General features: G+C 40.3%; 1 long non-coding RNA gene across 2 annotated transcripts in view; it reads right to left on the bottom strand.

Moving 5' to 3' along the window:
- Positions 1-215: 215 nt before the first annotated feature.
- LOC106604449 (uncharacterized) overlaps positions 216-17,752 on the bottom strand; it is a 30,175-nt gene continuing 12,638 nt past the window's right edge. Inside the window, exons 2-4 of one of the 2 annotated variants that reach the window (XR_006769990.1) lie at positions 2,593-2,703; positions 2,136-2,352; positions 216-1,653 (exon numbers count right to left, since the gene is read on the bottom strand). This is a non-coding gene — a long non-coding RNA (uncharacterized lncRNA). Of the gene's footprint in view, positions 1,654-2,135; positions 2,353-2,592; positions 3,150-17,752 lie in introns of those variants that run through there. The other variant, XR_001328674.2, reaches the window with a different exon arrangement.

Genomic DNA, 17,752 nt, shown 5'->3' with positions numbered 1-17,752 from the left:
CCTCTTTCTATTCTGGTCAGTTTGCGCTGTTCTGTGGAGGGAGTAGTACACAGCGTTCTACGAGATCTTCAGTTTCTTGGCAATTTCTCACATGGAATAGCCTTCATTTCTCAGAACAAGAATAGACTGACGAGTTTCAGAAGAAAGGTTTCTGGCCATTTTCAGTTTATGTCTCAAATGTTGAATCTTATGTTCATACAAATATTTACACATGTTAAGTTTGCTGAAAATAAACGCAGTTGACAGTGAGAGGACGTTTCTTTTTTTGCTGAGTTTATATGTGTCAGATATCACCTACTGCCATTGGTAATAGAACAGTGACTGTGTGTGTGTTAACAGATGCATGAGATGCAGAGAGACCTGGCACTCAACACATTCACAATGAGGTGATTACTAATAATACAAATGTCCAGTAATAGAAACGCCCTTTTCATTACATGTGTCACTGATAGGCAGTTGAGGCAGACTTAGCTTCTACAGATGGAATGAAGATGCTTTTGCCAGATGGCAGCCTCAGTCGTTTTATGGGGAGACCATAATTGCGTAGGTTTTAAATGACCTGTTCAAACTTCATCATAGTACCTGTTTGTGTATCAGATATTACCTATCCTAACTACCATTGATAATAGATCATTGACTATCTGTGTATGGGTTCACAGAAACATGTATGGAGCCAGTACATGGAGACTTGCAAGATGATGTGATGAAGTCCAGACTGACAGACAGCTTGATACTGAAGTCTCTGAATGGAGAGAGACCTGGCACTCTGCATATCTTTTAAAAAATTGCATCAATCAAGCACGGAGGGTCTTGCCTCCATGTGTTGTTTGTGCTATTCGACGCAAATATCCCTTGCCGACAGGAGTCTACGTGGGATTCAGAGGCAGATCTGATTGGCCTATCGTAATTACAATACGATGACTCAGCTTCTCAGCCAGACATTGCCTAAACAACCAATTTTGTTAAATCACTCCAATAAACCAGTACATTCTATTTTGTTACAATCACAGTAATAAGTGCCATTATTTGAACCAGTAACACCTGTTTTGTTACTATCTACTATTAGTGATTTATTACAGTATGCCACATGATAGTATTGTGTATGTAATAAAGCAGTCAGATCAATGTATCAGTGACATTTGAATACTGAAGTTATATTGGTAAAACCCCAAACATCATAGACGTTGTAATGTAGATATGTAATGACAGCAATCAATGAACTGGCAAAGACCGCGTTAGATTTTTTACAACACAGACTTGGGGTCTGTATAATGAACAATACACAGTGTAGACAAGGCATTCTCAAAATTCGCATCAATAAAAGGTCAAATATACAATAAAATAGACAGTATAAAGTAGGTATACTTTTATGTACAGTAGCAGCCTACATTGAATGGATTTTTATCAAATGCTACAGATGCAGAGTGATAAGGACCAGAGGCTAACAAATTATGTTACATGGGGGCCATGTTGTCAACCAGACCACAGCCTCCTCCACAGGATTTTGGCTCCTAGTATTTAAAATATTTGTCCATGCGTCTCTGTAAGACACGCTCCATCAGGTCATTCCTGAATGTTTGAGTGATGGGCGATATATTGGCCAGGCAATCCACTGTTTTGATTGTTTAGGGTAAACAATGCATCTTGGAGTGCCTGAAATTAGGAAAGAAAGGAACATAAACCAGTGAATACAATATAAACACAAGGACACTTCTTGGTTTCCTACATTGCACTCAGGCTGGATGCAAATGATCAGATAAGTGTAGTGATTAGTGTAGTGGAGATAGTCAGGCCCCCGTATCCCTCAGAGGGAAAAAGGGTGCCTCTGAGCACAATTGAAAGGGAGCACCATCCCCCAAGGAAACCCCCCACTTTCCCCAAGCCAACCAAACTATCCCGGAGGGGGAATTACCTGTCCTTTTGTTAGACTAGATCTGTCTGGACAGGCCAATGATTGTATTACCATGCCAATATGACTGGTGCCAAATAGACATTAAGTATTTGCTTTTGAACACCTACACACAAATCAGAGCCCAATAATAATAGGATTAAAAGGAAGCATTTCTCATCAGTGAAAAGGAAAGGTTATATGTGTGTTTCATTTGATATACATGCTAATTCAATGCGGAACACACCTGTGTGCTTGAACAGTGCCATCTGATCAAGATCCTTCTGCAGGTGTTTGTCCATGACCAGAGAGTACAGTGCTTTGTAGGTTGGTGAATCTTCCTGTAGCTACCTCTTCTTCCTCTGCTGGTCCTCTGTTAGCTATCCATGGTAACAGTGGCGTTCCACTCCGTCCTCTTACCAGCGATGGACCCAACAGATCTGATGGAGCATTGACTTGAACTCCTGAAAATGACAATTGATCAGAAACAGGCATGAGTTCAACAGACAAGCATTGCTGATATCTGCACACTGTTCTGGGAGATTAAGTGGTGAAAGAGTGGGGACTCTCAGGGTGAGTAGGTTGTTGGGGGCAGATTTATATCCCTAGACCTGTCACAAACACTTCAACGTGGTCTGAGACCAACTGAGGGGAGTGAGACATGGTTGTTTTTCTACAGTTACACTATTGATTTATGTATTTACCTCCATCTCCTCCACATGAGCTACAACTCCACCACAGATGAATGCATATAGTCTTCACCCAAGGCATGAGGTCTTTGTGTTTAGCCAGAGCCACTAATTTCCTCTTCAGTCCTATTATTCAACAGAGAAAAATGACATGGCAGAGTAAATCGAGACTAATGAACTAATTCAATACAGTCTAGCTGGAAGACAAAGGTTGTATGTTGAATAAACATAAGACATTGACAGCATCGAATATTAACCTTCATGTGAACAAACTTGAAGGCCATACAGTGCATTCTGAAAGTATTCAGACACCTTGACTTTTTCCACATTCTGTTACGTTACAGTCTTACTCTAAAATTCATTACATTGTTTTTCCCCACTAATCAATCTACACACAATACCCCATAATGACAAAGCAAAAACAGGTATTTAGAAATGTAAAAAACGGAAATATCATATTTATATAAGTATTCAGACCCTTTACTCAGTACCTTTTTGAAGCACCTCTGGCAGCGATTACAACCTCGAGTTTTCTTGGGTATGACGCTACAAGCCTGGCACACCTGTATTTGGGCAGTTTCTCCAATTCTTCTCTGCAGATCCTCTCAAGCTCTGTCAGGTTGGATGGGGAGCGTCACTGCACAGCTATTTTCAGGTCTCTCCAGAGATGTTGTATCGGGTTCAAGTCTGGGCTCTGGCTGGACCACTCAAGGACATTCAGAGACTTGTCCTGAAGCAACTCCTTCGTTGTCTTGGCTGTGTGCTTAGGGTTGTTGTCCTGTTGGAAGGTGAATCTTCGCACCAGTCTGAGGTCCTGAGCACTCTGGAACAGGTTTTCATCAAGGATCTCTCTGTACTTTGCTCCGTTCATCTTTCCCTCAATCCTGAGTAGTCTCCCAGTCCCTGCCGCTGAAAGAAATCCCCACAGCATGATGCTGCCACCAACATGCTTCACCGTAGGGATGGTGCCAGGTTTCATCCAGACATGACGCTTGGCATTCAGGCCAAAGAGTTCAATCTTGGTTTCATCAGACCAGAGAAAATATTGTTTTTCATGGTATGAGAGTCCTTTAGGTGCCTTTTGGCAAACTCCAAGCGGGCTGTCATGTGCCTTTTACCGAGGAGTGGCTTCCGTCTGGTCACCCTACCATTAAGGCCTGATATATGGAGTGCTGCAGAGATGGTTGTCCTTCTGGAAGTTTCTCCCATCTCCACAGAGGAACTCTGGAGCTCTGTCAGAATGACCATCGGGTTCTTGGTCACCTCCCACACCGAGGACCTACTCCCATGATTGCTCAGTTTGGCCAGATGGCCAGCTCCAGGAAGTGTCTTGGTGGTTCCAAACTGGTTCCATTTAAGAATGATGGATGCCACTGTGTTCTTGGGGACCATCAATGCTGCAGAAATGTTTTGGTACCCTTCCCCAGATCTGTGCCTTGACACAATCCTGTCTTGGAACTCTACAGAAAATTCCTTTGACCTCATGGCTTGATTTTTGCTCTGACATGCACTGTCAACTGTGGGACCTTATATAGACAGATTTGTGCCATTAGATGAAAAAACATTTTATGAACCAAGATGTGTTGTATGACAGGATTGGATGCTGAAAGCAACTTCAATTGCGTTTTAGTTGCTTCTTTTATCAGCAAATTTGCAATTTGAATCTGCAACAGAAACTGCATCCAAATAGTTGTGTGTCACACACTACATGACATGGACAGCCTATCCACAAGAAAATTGACAGTCCTATCACATTTTATCATGAGAACAGCTGCTATTCAATCAATCAATCAGATAATGTTAGATCAACTTCACACTTATTCCCAGTCTTTGTTTTAAACCTGTATAGAATGCCCACTGCTTTTGGACAACACTGTGCATTGATCTGGTGGGTGGCGACAGAAAATAACCATACCACAATATAGCAGGCTTCACCCCCCAAAACTTTCCTGTCCACAAAAGCATATTTATAATCTCTAGGAACTGTACTTACCAGACATAATGTGATGCTATAATGCTATCAAATAAACATCTGAATCCAACTTTTGTCCAAACCGCACCATATTCCCGCTGTCTATACAGTGGTAGATTTCGTGGTGGGAACTCTCGCGTGAAGTGCGTGGTCGGCAGCCCGCTGTCTAACTCTGTCTAACTACTTGAGCTAGCTAGCTACTTTCTAACGTAAGCTAACTAATAGCTTGAAAATACTTCCAGCAGTAACAACAATCTTCAGTCACGGTTGCAAGGTAAAAATATTGCTTTAGATGAGCAATGGCAGTCTGTTGATGTACACTTCCCACACTTTGCTTACTTGATATCTAGCGAACTCGGTCAAAACTGTCTCAGCTGGCCAACTATGTTTACACTCGAGCACAGCCTAACCTTGTACCCACTGTCTCAGCGAATGAATAAAGTGTGTAGTTCAGATTAAAAAATGTCAAAATAAATGCTTTCAAAATAACCATAATCAAAACATTATAATTTTAGATATACTTGTAAATAATACTTAGTGTACAAAGTGCTAGCCGCAAAGCTTTGGAGTAGTTAGAAGGTCTATAGCTCTTCTTTTGAGAGGAGCTGGCAAGTACACACCAATTGACTTTCAGCAATTACACTAAGCTAACGATATGTTACATTCAACTTCCTTCAAACTGCATGCAAAGACATACGAATGGTGTCCATGACTTTGTCTGACTCTGGGTAAATAGGAAATTACCCAAAATCACCAAATCCCAAATTATCCCTTTAAATCAAATCAAAATTGAATGGTCACACACATTTTTAACAGATATTATCTTCAGAAATGACTGTCAAAGAAACAACATAACTAGGGCTTTATAGGGCTGGACGGTATACAATATTTTACAATATACCGGTATTGATGCACAGACTTTGGGTTTTTACTTTACATTGTATAACGGTATTTCAATGTTTGGTTTGTTAACCCATTAAGGGTCTATCAGAGTACCAAATGTGTACACGTACGCACAGCAGTGTTCTAGAATATTGGACCGTTGACATTCATACTTTTCGAATTATCAGCGCAGCTCAAGCAATTTCTCCAACTGTCAACACATTCAAATTAATAGAGGACGCATTGGTTGGGAATTGTGGGGAAGTGCACATTCGGGCTGTGTGTCCCCGGCAGATGGTAGTCTCAGAGGCGCGTAGCCATGTCACAATGGGACGCCGAACTATCGGGTCTCAGCAACTGTGGACTATGATTGAAATATTTCTAATAGAAGAGCTATAGGTGGAATCATATAACACAGGCTATGATGCCCGCCGCATGTGGCAGGGGCTACAGTTCATTATGGATTACAAAGGAAGACTCAGCCGCGATCTGCCCAACGATGCCTCTCTACCAGACAAACTCACTGCATTTTATACACGCTTCGACAATAACAATATTGTGCCGGGTGTGAGGGGCCACCACCACTAATCTTGAAGTGCTTTGAGAGGCTGGTTATGGCACACATCAACTCCATCATCCCAGGCACCCTAGACCCACTCCAATTTGCATATCGCCCCAACAAATCCATAGACAACGCAATCTCAAATGCACTCTACACTGCCCTCACCCACCTAGATAACAGGAATACCTATGTGAGAATGCTGTTCATTGACTACAGCTCAGCGTTCAACACCATTATCCCCTCCAAGCTTGTCACCAAGCTTAGGACCCTGGGACTGAACACCTCCCTCTGCAACTAGATCCTGGACTTCCTGACGGGGAAACAGCTCCTCCGCCATGCTGACCCACAACACGGGGGCCCCACAAGTGTGTGTGGTTAGTCTCCTCCTGTTCTCCCTGTTCACCCATGACTGTGTGGCCATGCACGACTCCAACACCATCATAAAGTTTGCTGATGACACGATGTGGTAGGCCTGATCACCGGCAACGATGAGATAGCCCACAGGGAGGTGGTCAGTGACCTGACAGTGTGGTGCTGGAACAACAGCCTCTCCCTCAATGTCAGTAAGACCAAGCAACTGATAGTGGACTACAGGAAATGGGGGCTGCAGTGAAGCGAGTCGAGAGCTTCATGTTCCTCGGTGTTCAAATAAGGTCCACACTAGTGATTAACACAGGAGTGAAAATTCATTTCTGCCCCATCTTGTCCTGTCTTACCTATTTTAGTTAAATGCACTGACTGTAGGCCTCTGGATAAGAGCGTATTCTAAATTACCTAAATGTAGATCGATTAAGGCTGTAGAATGAGGACAGAGACCCCAGCAGGATGGTATGCCCAGCACAGCACCGGCATAAATCTGTAGCCTACAGCTGAGCACTGCGCACAAATGAACATTTACAACACATTAACATTTACAACATGAACATGAAAAAAAATCTGAGCGGCAGTACTACATAAGTCAATCAATTTTTTTTTCACTCTTCACCTCAGATTGCATGGTTTAGTTAAATACACAAACAATCGGGCTTGTGGGTAAAGTTGTTAGGAGTAGAGCACCTATGCCTCTTCAGGCCGCTTGTCCCGCTCTCCGGAACGTAGCCTATTTGATTCAATCACAGCATTTTTTTTTACAAGTGTACTCTGTTCCTTCCTTGTCAAAGAGAACTCCATCACTCCATCAAATTTAGCTAAAACATTGCTCTTTCCTTGGCTCTAATGTTAATGTTTGTGATGCGTCCTTGGCTGCAACAAGACACTGCAATTCCTTGAAGGCTTCATCATTTAGCCTACTGACATAGGTTGGCATCAGCCTAGTGACCGGCGACAACTGGAGCAAGGCGCGAGTGAGCCAACAGGAGGGGGGAAATGTCCTTTTTATTTTTTTATGATATTAGGCCTAGCCTACACATTTGTTTTTTTAATACTCCACACATTACATATTTCCGGCAAAATAACTATTCCTATACTGCCCATTCCTGTAGACTGTTGATCCTGTCCCGGAGTTGACTCCAGAACTTCACTCATTTCAACCTCTAGTCCACACACGCGCGCCCTGCCGTGAAGGAGCCGTGACAGAGGTTGAAAAGGTTTGGCATGGGCCTTCAAATCCTCAAAAAGTTCTACAGCTGTACCAATGAGAGCATCTTGACCGGCAGCATCAATGCTTGGTATGGCAATAGCACCGCCCTCGATCGCATTGTCGACTACAGAAAAAGGAGGATCGAACATCAAGTTCCTTGGTGTCCACATCACCAACAAACTATCATGGTCTAAACACACCAAGAAAGTGTTGAAGAGGGCTCGACAACGCCTATTCCCCCTCAGGAGACTGAAAAGATTTGGCATGGGTCCTCAGATACTCAAAAAGCTCTACAGCTGCACCATCGAGAGCATCCTGACTGGGTGCATCACTGCCTGGTATGACAACTGCTCGGCCTCTGACCGCAAGTCACTACAGAGGGTAGTGCGTACGTCTCAGTACATCACTGGGGCTGAGCTCCCTGCTACCCAGGACCTCTATATCAGGCAGTGTGAAATGAAGGCCCGGAAAGTCATTAAATACTCCAGCTACCCAAGCCATAGACTGTTCCCTCTGCTTCCGCACGGCAAGCGGTACCGGTTCATCAAGTCTGACACTAACACAGTCCTGAATAACTTCTATCCCCAAGACATAAGACTGCTAAATAGCTAACAAAATGGCTACACAGACTATCTGAGTTGACCCTTGTATTTTATTTTTGCACTGTCTCTATGCACACTCACAGGGCCCTACACACACACACACACACACACACACACACACACACACACTGTGGCGGATGAATCAGAATAAGTTGGGTAACATAGATAATTAAGATGTTTTATTTGCATAATATGTTTATGTGAGATACTTGTCATTAGAATGTATCCCTTTGGACTCTGGTGTTGACAGTTGCACGTCTTCCCTTAGCTAGGGCTCAGTCACTTGGGGCCCATAGAGGGGAGAGGTCAGACTTGTCTTTCACATGTCCCTGGTGCTATGCAGAATATCAGAAAGGGAAGAGGACAGAATGGAACATTGTCTTCATATGTGAATGTGTCTTTACCTATTCTTAAACCATATGAAGGGATGGCGTGATTAATGGGAAACCAATTATTTGTCTCCACAATGTCTGTGCGCAAGTCACTCCCCTCAGTGAGCTTGTCCAGGAGTGGGATCAAGAGGCTGGTTTACTTGAGATGGGAGTATCTAGAGTTGACAATTCTATATATGCCATTGGATGAGTTGGTGTTTTTGTACTATGAAGTACCAGGAACGAGATTAGAACCTCATCTTAGGGACCAAACTGAACGATAATTTATTGCGAATGTTATCTGGCTAAGGGATACTCCTTTCTCAAATATAAAGTCCCTTTGTGAACTGTTTGAAAGATCTGTGGTTCGTCATGTACGTTGAGAGGGGTGTATCTTGGCTATAAAAGATCTTTGTACTTTTGTGTTGTCACTTTCAAATGGTTCATTAGAGATGGCGCATCATTGAAAGTCAAGTGCTATTGCAAAGCTCTTAACCTGTTGGGTCTAGGGGGCAGCATTTGCACGTCTGGATAAAAAAAATGTACCCGATTTAATCTGGTTACTAATCCTACCCAGTAACTAGAATATGCATATACTTATTATATATGGATAGAAAACACTCTAAAGTTTCCAAAACTGTTTGAATGGTGTCTGTGAGTATAACAGAACTCATTTGGCAGGCAAAACCCTGAGACATTTTCTGACAGGAAGTGGATACCTGATGTGTTGTATTGACTTTAAACCTATCCCATTGAAAAACACAGGGGTTTAGGAATATTTTGGCACTTCCTATTGCTTCCACTAGATGTCACCAGCCTTTACAAAGTGTTTTGAGTCTTCTGGAGGGAGATCTGACCGAACAAGAGCCATGGAACGATGATGTCCCATTAGACACCTGGCGCGCGAGTTTATGTTGGGTACCCTCGTTCCAATACGTTATAAAAGAGTATGCATTCGTCCACCTTGAATATTATTCATTTTCTGGTTAAAAAAGGCCCTAATGATTTATGCTATACAACGTTTGACATGTTTGAACGAACGGAAATATATTTTTTCCCCTCGTTCATGACGAGAAGTCCGGCTGGCTTACATCATGTGCTAACGAGACGGAGATTTTTGGACATAAATGATGAGCTTTTTTGAACAAAACTACATTCGTTATGGACCTGTGATACCTGGAAGTGACATCTGATGAAGAGAATCAAAGGTAATGGATTATTTACATAGTATTTTCGATTTTAGATCTCCCCAACATGACGTCTAGTCTGTATCGCAACGCGTATTTTTCTGGGCGCAGTGCTCAGATTATTGCAAAGTGTGATTTCCCAGTAAGGTTATTTTTAAATCTGGCAAGTTGATTGCGTTCAAGAGATGTAAATCTATAATTCTTTAAATGACAATATAATATTTTACCAATGTTTTCTAATTTTAATTATTTAATTTGTTACGCTGACTTGACTGCCGGTTATTGGAGGGAAACGATTTCCTCAACATCAATGCCATAGTAAAACGCTGTTTTTGGATATAAATATGAACTTGATAGAACTAAAAATGCATGCATTGTCTAACATAATGTCCTAGGAGTGTCATCTGATGGAGATTGTAAAAGGTTAGTGCATCATTTTAGCTGGTTTTATGGTTTTGGTGACCCTGTCTTTGACTTGACAAAACATTACACACAACTCTTGTAAATGTACTGTCCTAACATACTCTAAATTTATGCTTTCGCCGTAAAACCTTTTTGAAATCGTAAAACGTGGTTAGATTAAGGAGATGTTTATCTTTCAAATGGTGTAAAATAGTTGTATTTTTGAAAAATTTGAATTTTGACATTTATTTGGATTCAAATTTGCCGCTCTTGAAATGCACCTGCTGTTGATGGAGTGCACCACGGGTGGCACGCTAGCGTCCCACCTAGCCCCAAGAGGTTAATTATTAAAAATGTAGTTTAAGTATAACTCTATGACTGGTGTGTGAAGTTTGTTTCTCCTCATTTGGTAATACAGAAATTAGCCACCACAACACACACACGACTGAAACAGGAACCAATTTGTACTGATTGATGTGTACAGTGGATATCTACAAATAAATATGATATTTGAGGCGCTCACTAATTGATTGTACAATGTGTACACACATTATATTATGATTTCAGTTTGTGAGTGTGTGATATCAGAGTTACTGTTACGACCCGCAAAATAAAGTCCTGAACCCGGTTCGACCCCCCCCAAAAAAAGTAGTGGTTTATATTGTTCCTTTTTGTTCCTTTTTAAACTTCTGGAGTCAACATTTTTTTACATTTACATTTACTCAGAGCAAACGTAGCTAGCTAATACAGCCTGATACTAGTACTGGTGTAAGCTTAGATCAGCATGCTGTTTACGCAACAGTATATACTAAATCAGAGAGGAATAGGTGAAGCATGAATATTTTAGCTACATCAAAGCTACATTAGGTAAGATAAAACTTTTAATATAACATCTAATTAAGGTCCACTTGGAAACACTGACCAACACTTTGGTTCCTAGCCTGTCATAATAATCCCTCCTTGGCTTTTTCATTTGTTTACATGTCAAACAAACAACACTGTATTCAATGCGCCCACTATATTCCAACTTTTGGTTGAAGTTCGATTGAACAGTATAAATGATTGAACAATATTAAACAATCAGAATTGAGAAAGACCCATTAAAAACACTTAGAATATACAGTGCCTTCAGAAAGTATTCACACCCTTGAGTTTTTCCAGATTTTTGTTTTGACTGAATCTCCTTTTGGATATTTGGTAACAATTAGGATGGGAAAATGTTAGCTAAGTTGAAGTGAGTGCTCATGATCATCTTTATCCTAGTTTGTTCATACAGTGCCTTTTTATGTTTTATGTTTGGGGTTAATCCAAATCTCACTAGAGCTAAGCATAGACAAAATCCTAGAGGAAAACATAGTTCAGTCTGCTTTCCAACACTGTATTCAAAGTGCCCAATATATTCACCTTTCAACATGACAATAACCTAAAACACAAGGCCAAATATACACTGGAGTTGCTTACCAACACGATATTGATTGTTCCTGAGTGGCCGAGTTACAGTTTTGACTTGAAAATCGGCTTGAAAATCTAGGGAAAAACTTGAAAATGGCTGTCTAGCAATGATCAACAACCAACTTGACAATAATGTGCAATTATTGTACAATCCAGGTGTGCAACGCTCTTAGAGACTTACCCATAAAAACTCACTGCCTATGGTGATTCTAACACGTATTGACTCAGTGGTGTGAAACTTATGTAAATTAGATATATTTCTGTATTTCATTTTCAAATCTCTAAAAACGTGTTTTTACTTTGTCATTTATGGGGTATTTCAGGCTGTAACACAACAAAATGTGGAATAAGTCTAGGGTTATGAATACTTTCTGAAGGCACTGTATGTGTTGCTACCCTAGTGTCATGCACTGCTCATAAAGCATATTTAGAACCATATCGCCCAGCCCTAGGGCTTTACAATGATGGTGACATTTTGAAACATTTGGGTATTAAGAGGGTTAAAATCTTCCTAGAAGTGACACAGGTTTGGAGGGACATGTCAAAATGCTGAATTTTGGCACTTTAGCAAGCCTTTATTCATATACAAAAAGCGTATTTCTTGAATTCTCCATGTGGTATATATTAAATGGCAATTCATGTATTATGACAGGCTTTAAAATTCAATATTGGTCCACAATTTTGTACATAAAATATCAAAAGCCACTATTTTTGTGGACAACCCCAGAAGGTAACACTGGACCAAAGTCTCTATAATAGTTATTGCTGTACTGTAGGGCCTTCTCTACTATGTGGGACACTCCTGTCTTCTGTTTCTAAGGCTGTGCCAGACAATAATTGTGTGACCGAAAGCTGTCTGTTCTTTTGAGCCATCAATTGGTCAAAATGTTAAACCATGTATTTTTCCATATATATACATCCCCTGTGTTGGAATAAAATCAACAACAGTGAGGGAAAAAAGTATTTGATCCCCTGATGATTTTGTACGTTTGCCAACTGACAAAGAAATGATCAGTCTATAATTTTAATGGTAGGGTTATTTGAACAGTGAGAGACAGAATAACAAAAAAGAAATACAGAAAAACGCATGTGAAAAATGTTATAAAATGATTTGCATTTTAATGAGGGAAATGAGTATTTGACCCCTCTGCAAAACATGACTTAGTACTTGGTGGCAAATCCTTGTTGGCAATCACAGAGGTCAGACGTTTCTTGTAGTTGGCCACCAGGTTTACACACATCTCAGGAGGGATTTTGTCCCACTGCTCTTTGAAGATCTTCTCCAAGTCATTAAGGTTTCGAGGCTGTTTGGCAACTCGAACCTTCAGCTCCCTCCACAGATTTTCTATGGGATTAAGGTCTGGAGACTGGCTAGGCCACTCCAGGACCTTAACGAGAGTCTTGTCTTTAAAATGGTGTGAAATAGTCATATGCTTGAGAAATTGAAGTAATAGCATTTCTAAGGTATTTGAAAATCGCGCCACGGGATTCAACTGGCTGTTGCGTAGGTGGGACGAATTCGTCCCGCCTAGCCCAGAGAGGTTAATCTCAGCTCGTTACCTGTATAAAAGACACCTGGGACACCTCATTGTCCGATTTCAAAAAGGCTTTACAACGAAAGCAAATCATTAGATTATGTCAGGAGAGTACCCTCCCAAAAATAATCACACAGCCATTTTCAAAGCAAGCATATATGTCACAAAAACCAAAACCACAGCTAAATGCAGCACTAACCTTTGATGATCTTCATCAGATGACACTCCTAGGACATTACGTTATACAATACATGCATGTTTTGTTCAATCAAGTTCATATTTATATCAAAAAACAGCTTTTTACATTAGCATGTGATGTTCAGAACTAGCATACCCACCGAACACTTCCGGTGAATTTACTAAATTACTCACGATAAACGTTCACAAAAAACATAACAATTATTTTAAGAATTATAGATACAGAACTCCTTCATGCAATCGCGTGTCAGATTTTAAAATAGCTTTTCGGTGAAAGCACATTTTGCAATATTCTGAGTACATAGCCCGGCCATTATGGCTAGCTAATTTGACACCCACCAAGTTTGGCCCTCACCAAACTCAGATTTACTCTAAGAAAAATTGGATTACCTTTGCTGTTCTTCGTCAGAATGCACTCCCAGGGCTTCTACTTCAACAACAAATGTTGTTTTGGTTCGAAATAATCAATAGTTATATCCAAATAGCTCCGTTTTGTTCGTGCGTTCAAGTCACTATCCGAAGGGTGACGCGCCGGCGCATTTCGTGACAAAAAATGTCAAAATTATCCATTACCGTACTTCGAAGCATGTCAAACGCTGTTTAAAATCAATTTTTATGCTATTTTTCTCGTAAAATAGCGATAATATTCCAACTTGTATTCGTTCAAACACTGAAAGAAAAAAATGGAGTCGTCTCGTGCACGCGCGACCAGTGTCATTGTTCTCAGCAGGACCACTCACAAAAACTCCTGCTGTTTTTCGCCCAGAGACTGGAGAGCTCTCATTCCACTTTCTGGCACCTTCTGAGAGCCAATGAAAGCCTTAGAAAATGTCATGTTACAGCAGAGATGCTGTATTTTTGATAGAGATGCCCTAGAAGGAGAAGAAATTGTCAGACAGGGCACTTCCTGTATAGAATCTTCTCAGGTTTTGGACTGCCATATGAGTTCTGTTATACTCACAGACACCATTCAAGCAGTTTTAGAAACTTTAGGGGTGTTTTCTATCCAAATCTGCTAATTATATGCATATTCTAGTTTCTGGGAAGGAGTAGTAACCAGATTAAATCGGGTACGTTTTTTCCGGCCCGTGAAAATACTGCCCCCTATCCCAAACAGGTTAAAATGCAAATCAATTTCTATCATTTTTGACATGCGTTTTTCTGGATTTTTTTGTTGTTATTCTGTCTCTCACTGTTAAATTAAACCTACCATTAAAATTATAGACGGATCATTTCTTTGTCAGTGGGCAAACGTATGAAATCATCAGGGGATCAAATAATTTTTTTCCCTCACTGTATATGCACTGAGTTTGTTGGATGCTTTAAGGACACTGTTTGATCAAATAAGACATACAAATGACTCAAGAGTGAGACTGAGATCAAGATAATGAAATCAAATTTAAAAAAAACTTGTTCTTAACCAGTCCCTCCTACTGCTGTTGCTGGCCTTTGCAGATTCTGCCGTTACACTCCTGAAGTTGCCAGTAATAGGCTACACCAGGGGTTGGCAACCTTTTTCGATCTGCGTGCCAGTCATGATTTCCATATGCACATTCTTGGAACAGTTTCATTTCAATTATTATAATGTCTTCGTATCTCAAATTCAGTTATGTGGTTAAATCTAAATTATACAAATCTAAATGTTAAAATATATCTAATGCACAAGCACCTGCCTCTGCCAAATGGACACATTGTATGAAAGCCTACACCATGAGCCATTGGCAGCTAAAGAATTTAGCACAGAACACAGAGAGACCTATATAACAATGCAAGTAACTATTGCCAACTAGGTAAAAAAATAGATTACATAAAGTCCCAGGCATATGACCACGTAAACAGATAATAGTTTCTGTAAAACATGAGAAATAATGAGACAAGAGAAAGTTGGCTGGTTTCAGGAAAAGTTCTCTCAATAGAATGAGTGTAAAGTAACCAGTGTAAAGGCCACCAACCAACATCTGCTGGCTCAATCTAGTGGTACCAATACCTTTCAGTGCATATTAATGCATAACCGTGGAGGACTACAATAATGAAATAAAAGTAATACAAGCTATGGCTCACAAATAGTTAAACAATTTCTTTAAAAAGTCTAAAACATATCAAATAAACACAAAATTGTGACCATATATTTTGGGTGCGTCACACAAACAAATAAAAACATTGTTCATCTTTCAATCACATTCACCTCGCTACTCCACCTGTCTGCAACGAACTTCAAACATGATCAACTGTCAACTGGATCTGGCCCGAAGCTCATACTAGTAGCCTTGCAATATCATATCAACTATTCTGGGCCCTCAGAGTTTCCTGCGCCAGTGCGCTCCAGACAGAAACAGTTGTATTTGTGTCATAAAAACCTGACTAAAACTGGTGGAGGTTTGGAGCACTAGGACTCATAACTGTAAAAGGTTTGAGTTCTAGTGGCTAGTTGGAAACCACAGTACCCATGAAACACAAGGAGGCAAGATTTAAGCAAAAAGGATGAACATTTATAAAAAATAAATAAATAGGTTGATTAGAAATGTATCAAAACATGAAGTAGGCCACCCACTAAAAGGGTTAGAGTTGAATCGATTCCACAACAGTAAAAACATTGTTTAGCAGGTATTAGGGGGTAAAAAACAATACATTAGTTGGGCAGCCACCCGCTCCTTATTTTACTCTTGCTCTATCTAGTAGAGCACAGATCCGTCTCTTCTGAATGGGCCAGAAGAACAAAGAAACAGGGACCAGGAAGTATGTCTCACCTGTTTGGTTCAATATTCACAAGGTTGAGGAATTGTTGCTGTCATGATAATCACCTCTTAACAGTAACAGTCCAGTCTTCAAATCAAGAGATACAATAGTCATCCCATCTTCAACATCAATTGTCCATCCTTTAAAAATACTTGTCCATTCATTAAAAATATGAGCATGTTTCAATGGTATGTTTAAAAGTGAGATTAAAAGCCAGCAATATTGGTCTTTCAACAGTCTAGTAAAAGCATTTAAAACATTTCACTTCCCTGTTTACTTTGTGATCCAGTCCGGATTTTGCCACTGATCCGTCTGATGCATTTGTGAACTCAATTTTATAACCTCTTTAGGGTCGGCGGGACGAAATCGTCCCACCTACTCAACAGCCAGTTGAATCCCGTGGCGCGTTATTCAAATACCTTAGAAATGCTATTACTTCAATTTCTCAAACATATGACTATTTTACACCATTTTAAAGACAAGACTCTCGTTAATCTAACCACACTGTCCGATTTCAAAAAGGCCTTACAACGAAAGCAAAACATTAGATTATGTCAGCAGAGTACCCAGCCAGAAATAATCAGACACCCATTTTTCAAGCTAGCATATAATGTCACAAAAACCCAGAAGACAGCTAAATGCAGCACTAACCTTTGATGATCTTCATCAGATGACAACCCTCGGACATTATGTTATACAATACATGCATGTTTTGTTCAATCAAGTTCATATTTATATCAAAAACCAGCTTTTTACATTAGCATGTGACGTTCAGAACTAGCATACCCCCCGCAAACTTCCGGTGAATTTACTAAATTACTCACGATAAACGTTCACAAAAAACATAACAATTATTTTAAGAATTATAGATACAGAACTCCTCTATGCACTCGCTATGTCCGATTTTAAAATAGCTTTTCGGTGAAAGCACATTTTGCAATATTCTAAGTAGATAGCCCGGCATCACAGGGCTAGCTATTTAGACACCCACCAAGTTTAGCCCTCACCAAAGTCAGATTTACTATAAAAAAAATGTTATTACCTTTGCTGTTCTTTGTCAGAATGCACTCCCAGGACTTCTACCTCAATAACAAATGTTGGTTTGGTTCAAAATAATCCATAGTGATGTTCAAATATCTCTTGTTTTGTTCGTGCGTTCAAGACACTATCCGAATGGTAAAGAAGGGTGATGCGCACGACGCATTTCGTTACAAAAAAATTCTAAATATTCCATTACCGTACTTTGAAGCATGTCAACCGCTGTTTAAAATTAATTTTTATGCCATTTTTCTAGTAGAAAAGCGTTAATATCCCGACCGGGAAAGCGTGTTTTGGTTCAAAGAGAGAGAAAATAAAAACATGGGGTCGACTCGTGCACGCGCCTCCGTCCCATTGTCCTCTGATAGAGCACTTACCAAAAGCGCTAATGTTTTTCAGCCAGTGGCTGGAATTACATCATTCAGCTTTTTCCCGCCTTCTGAGAGCCTATGGGAGCCGTAGGAAGTGTCACATTACAGCAAAGATCCTCAGTTTTCATTAAAGAGAGCCAAGAAGAACAAGAACTTGTCAGACAGGTCACTTCCTGTAAGGAATCTTCTCAGGTTTTTGCCTGCCATATGAGTTCTGTTATACTCACAGACACCATTCAAACAGTTTTAGAAACTTTAGGGTGTTTTCTATCCAAAGCCAATAATTAT

The sequence above is a fragment of the Salmo salar genome, chromosome ssa01 (genome assembly GCF_905237065.1).
Source record: "Salmo salar chromosome ssa01, Ssal_v3.1, whole genome shotgun sequence".
In the NCBI taxonomy this organism is placed as follows: domain Eukaryota; kingdom Metazoa; phylum Chordata; class Actinopteri; order Salmoniformes; family Salmonidae; genus Salmo; species Salmo salar.
Note: the sequence above shows the minus strand (reverse complement) of the source record. Positions and strands in the feature narration are given on the sequence as shown.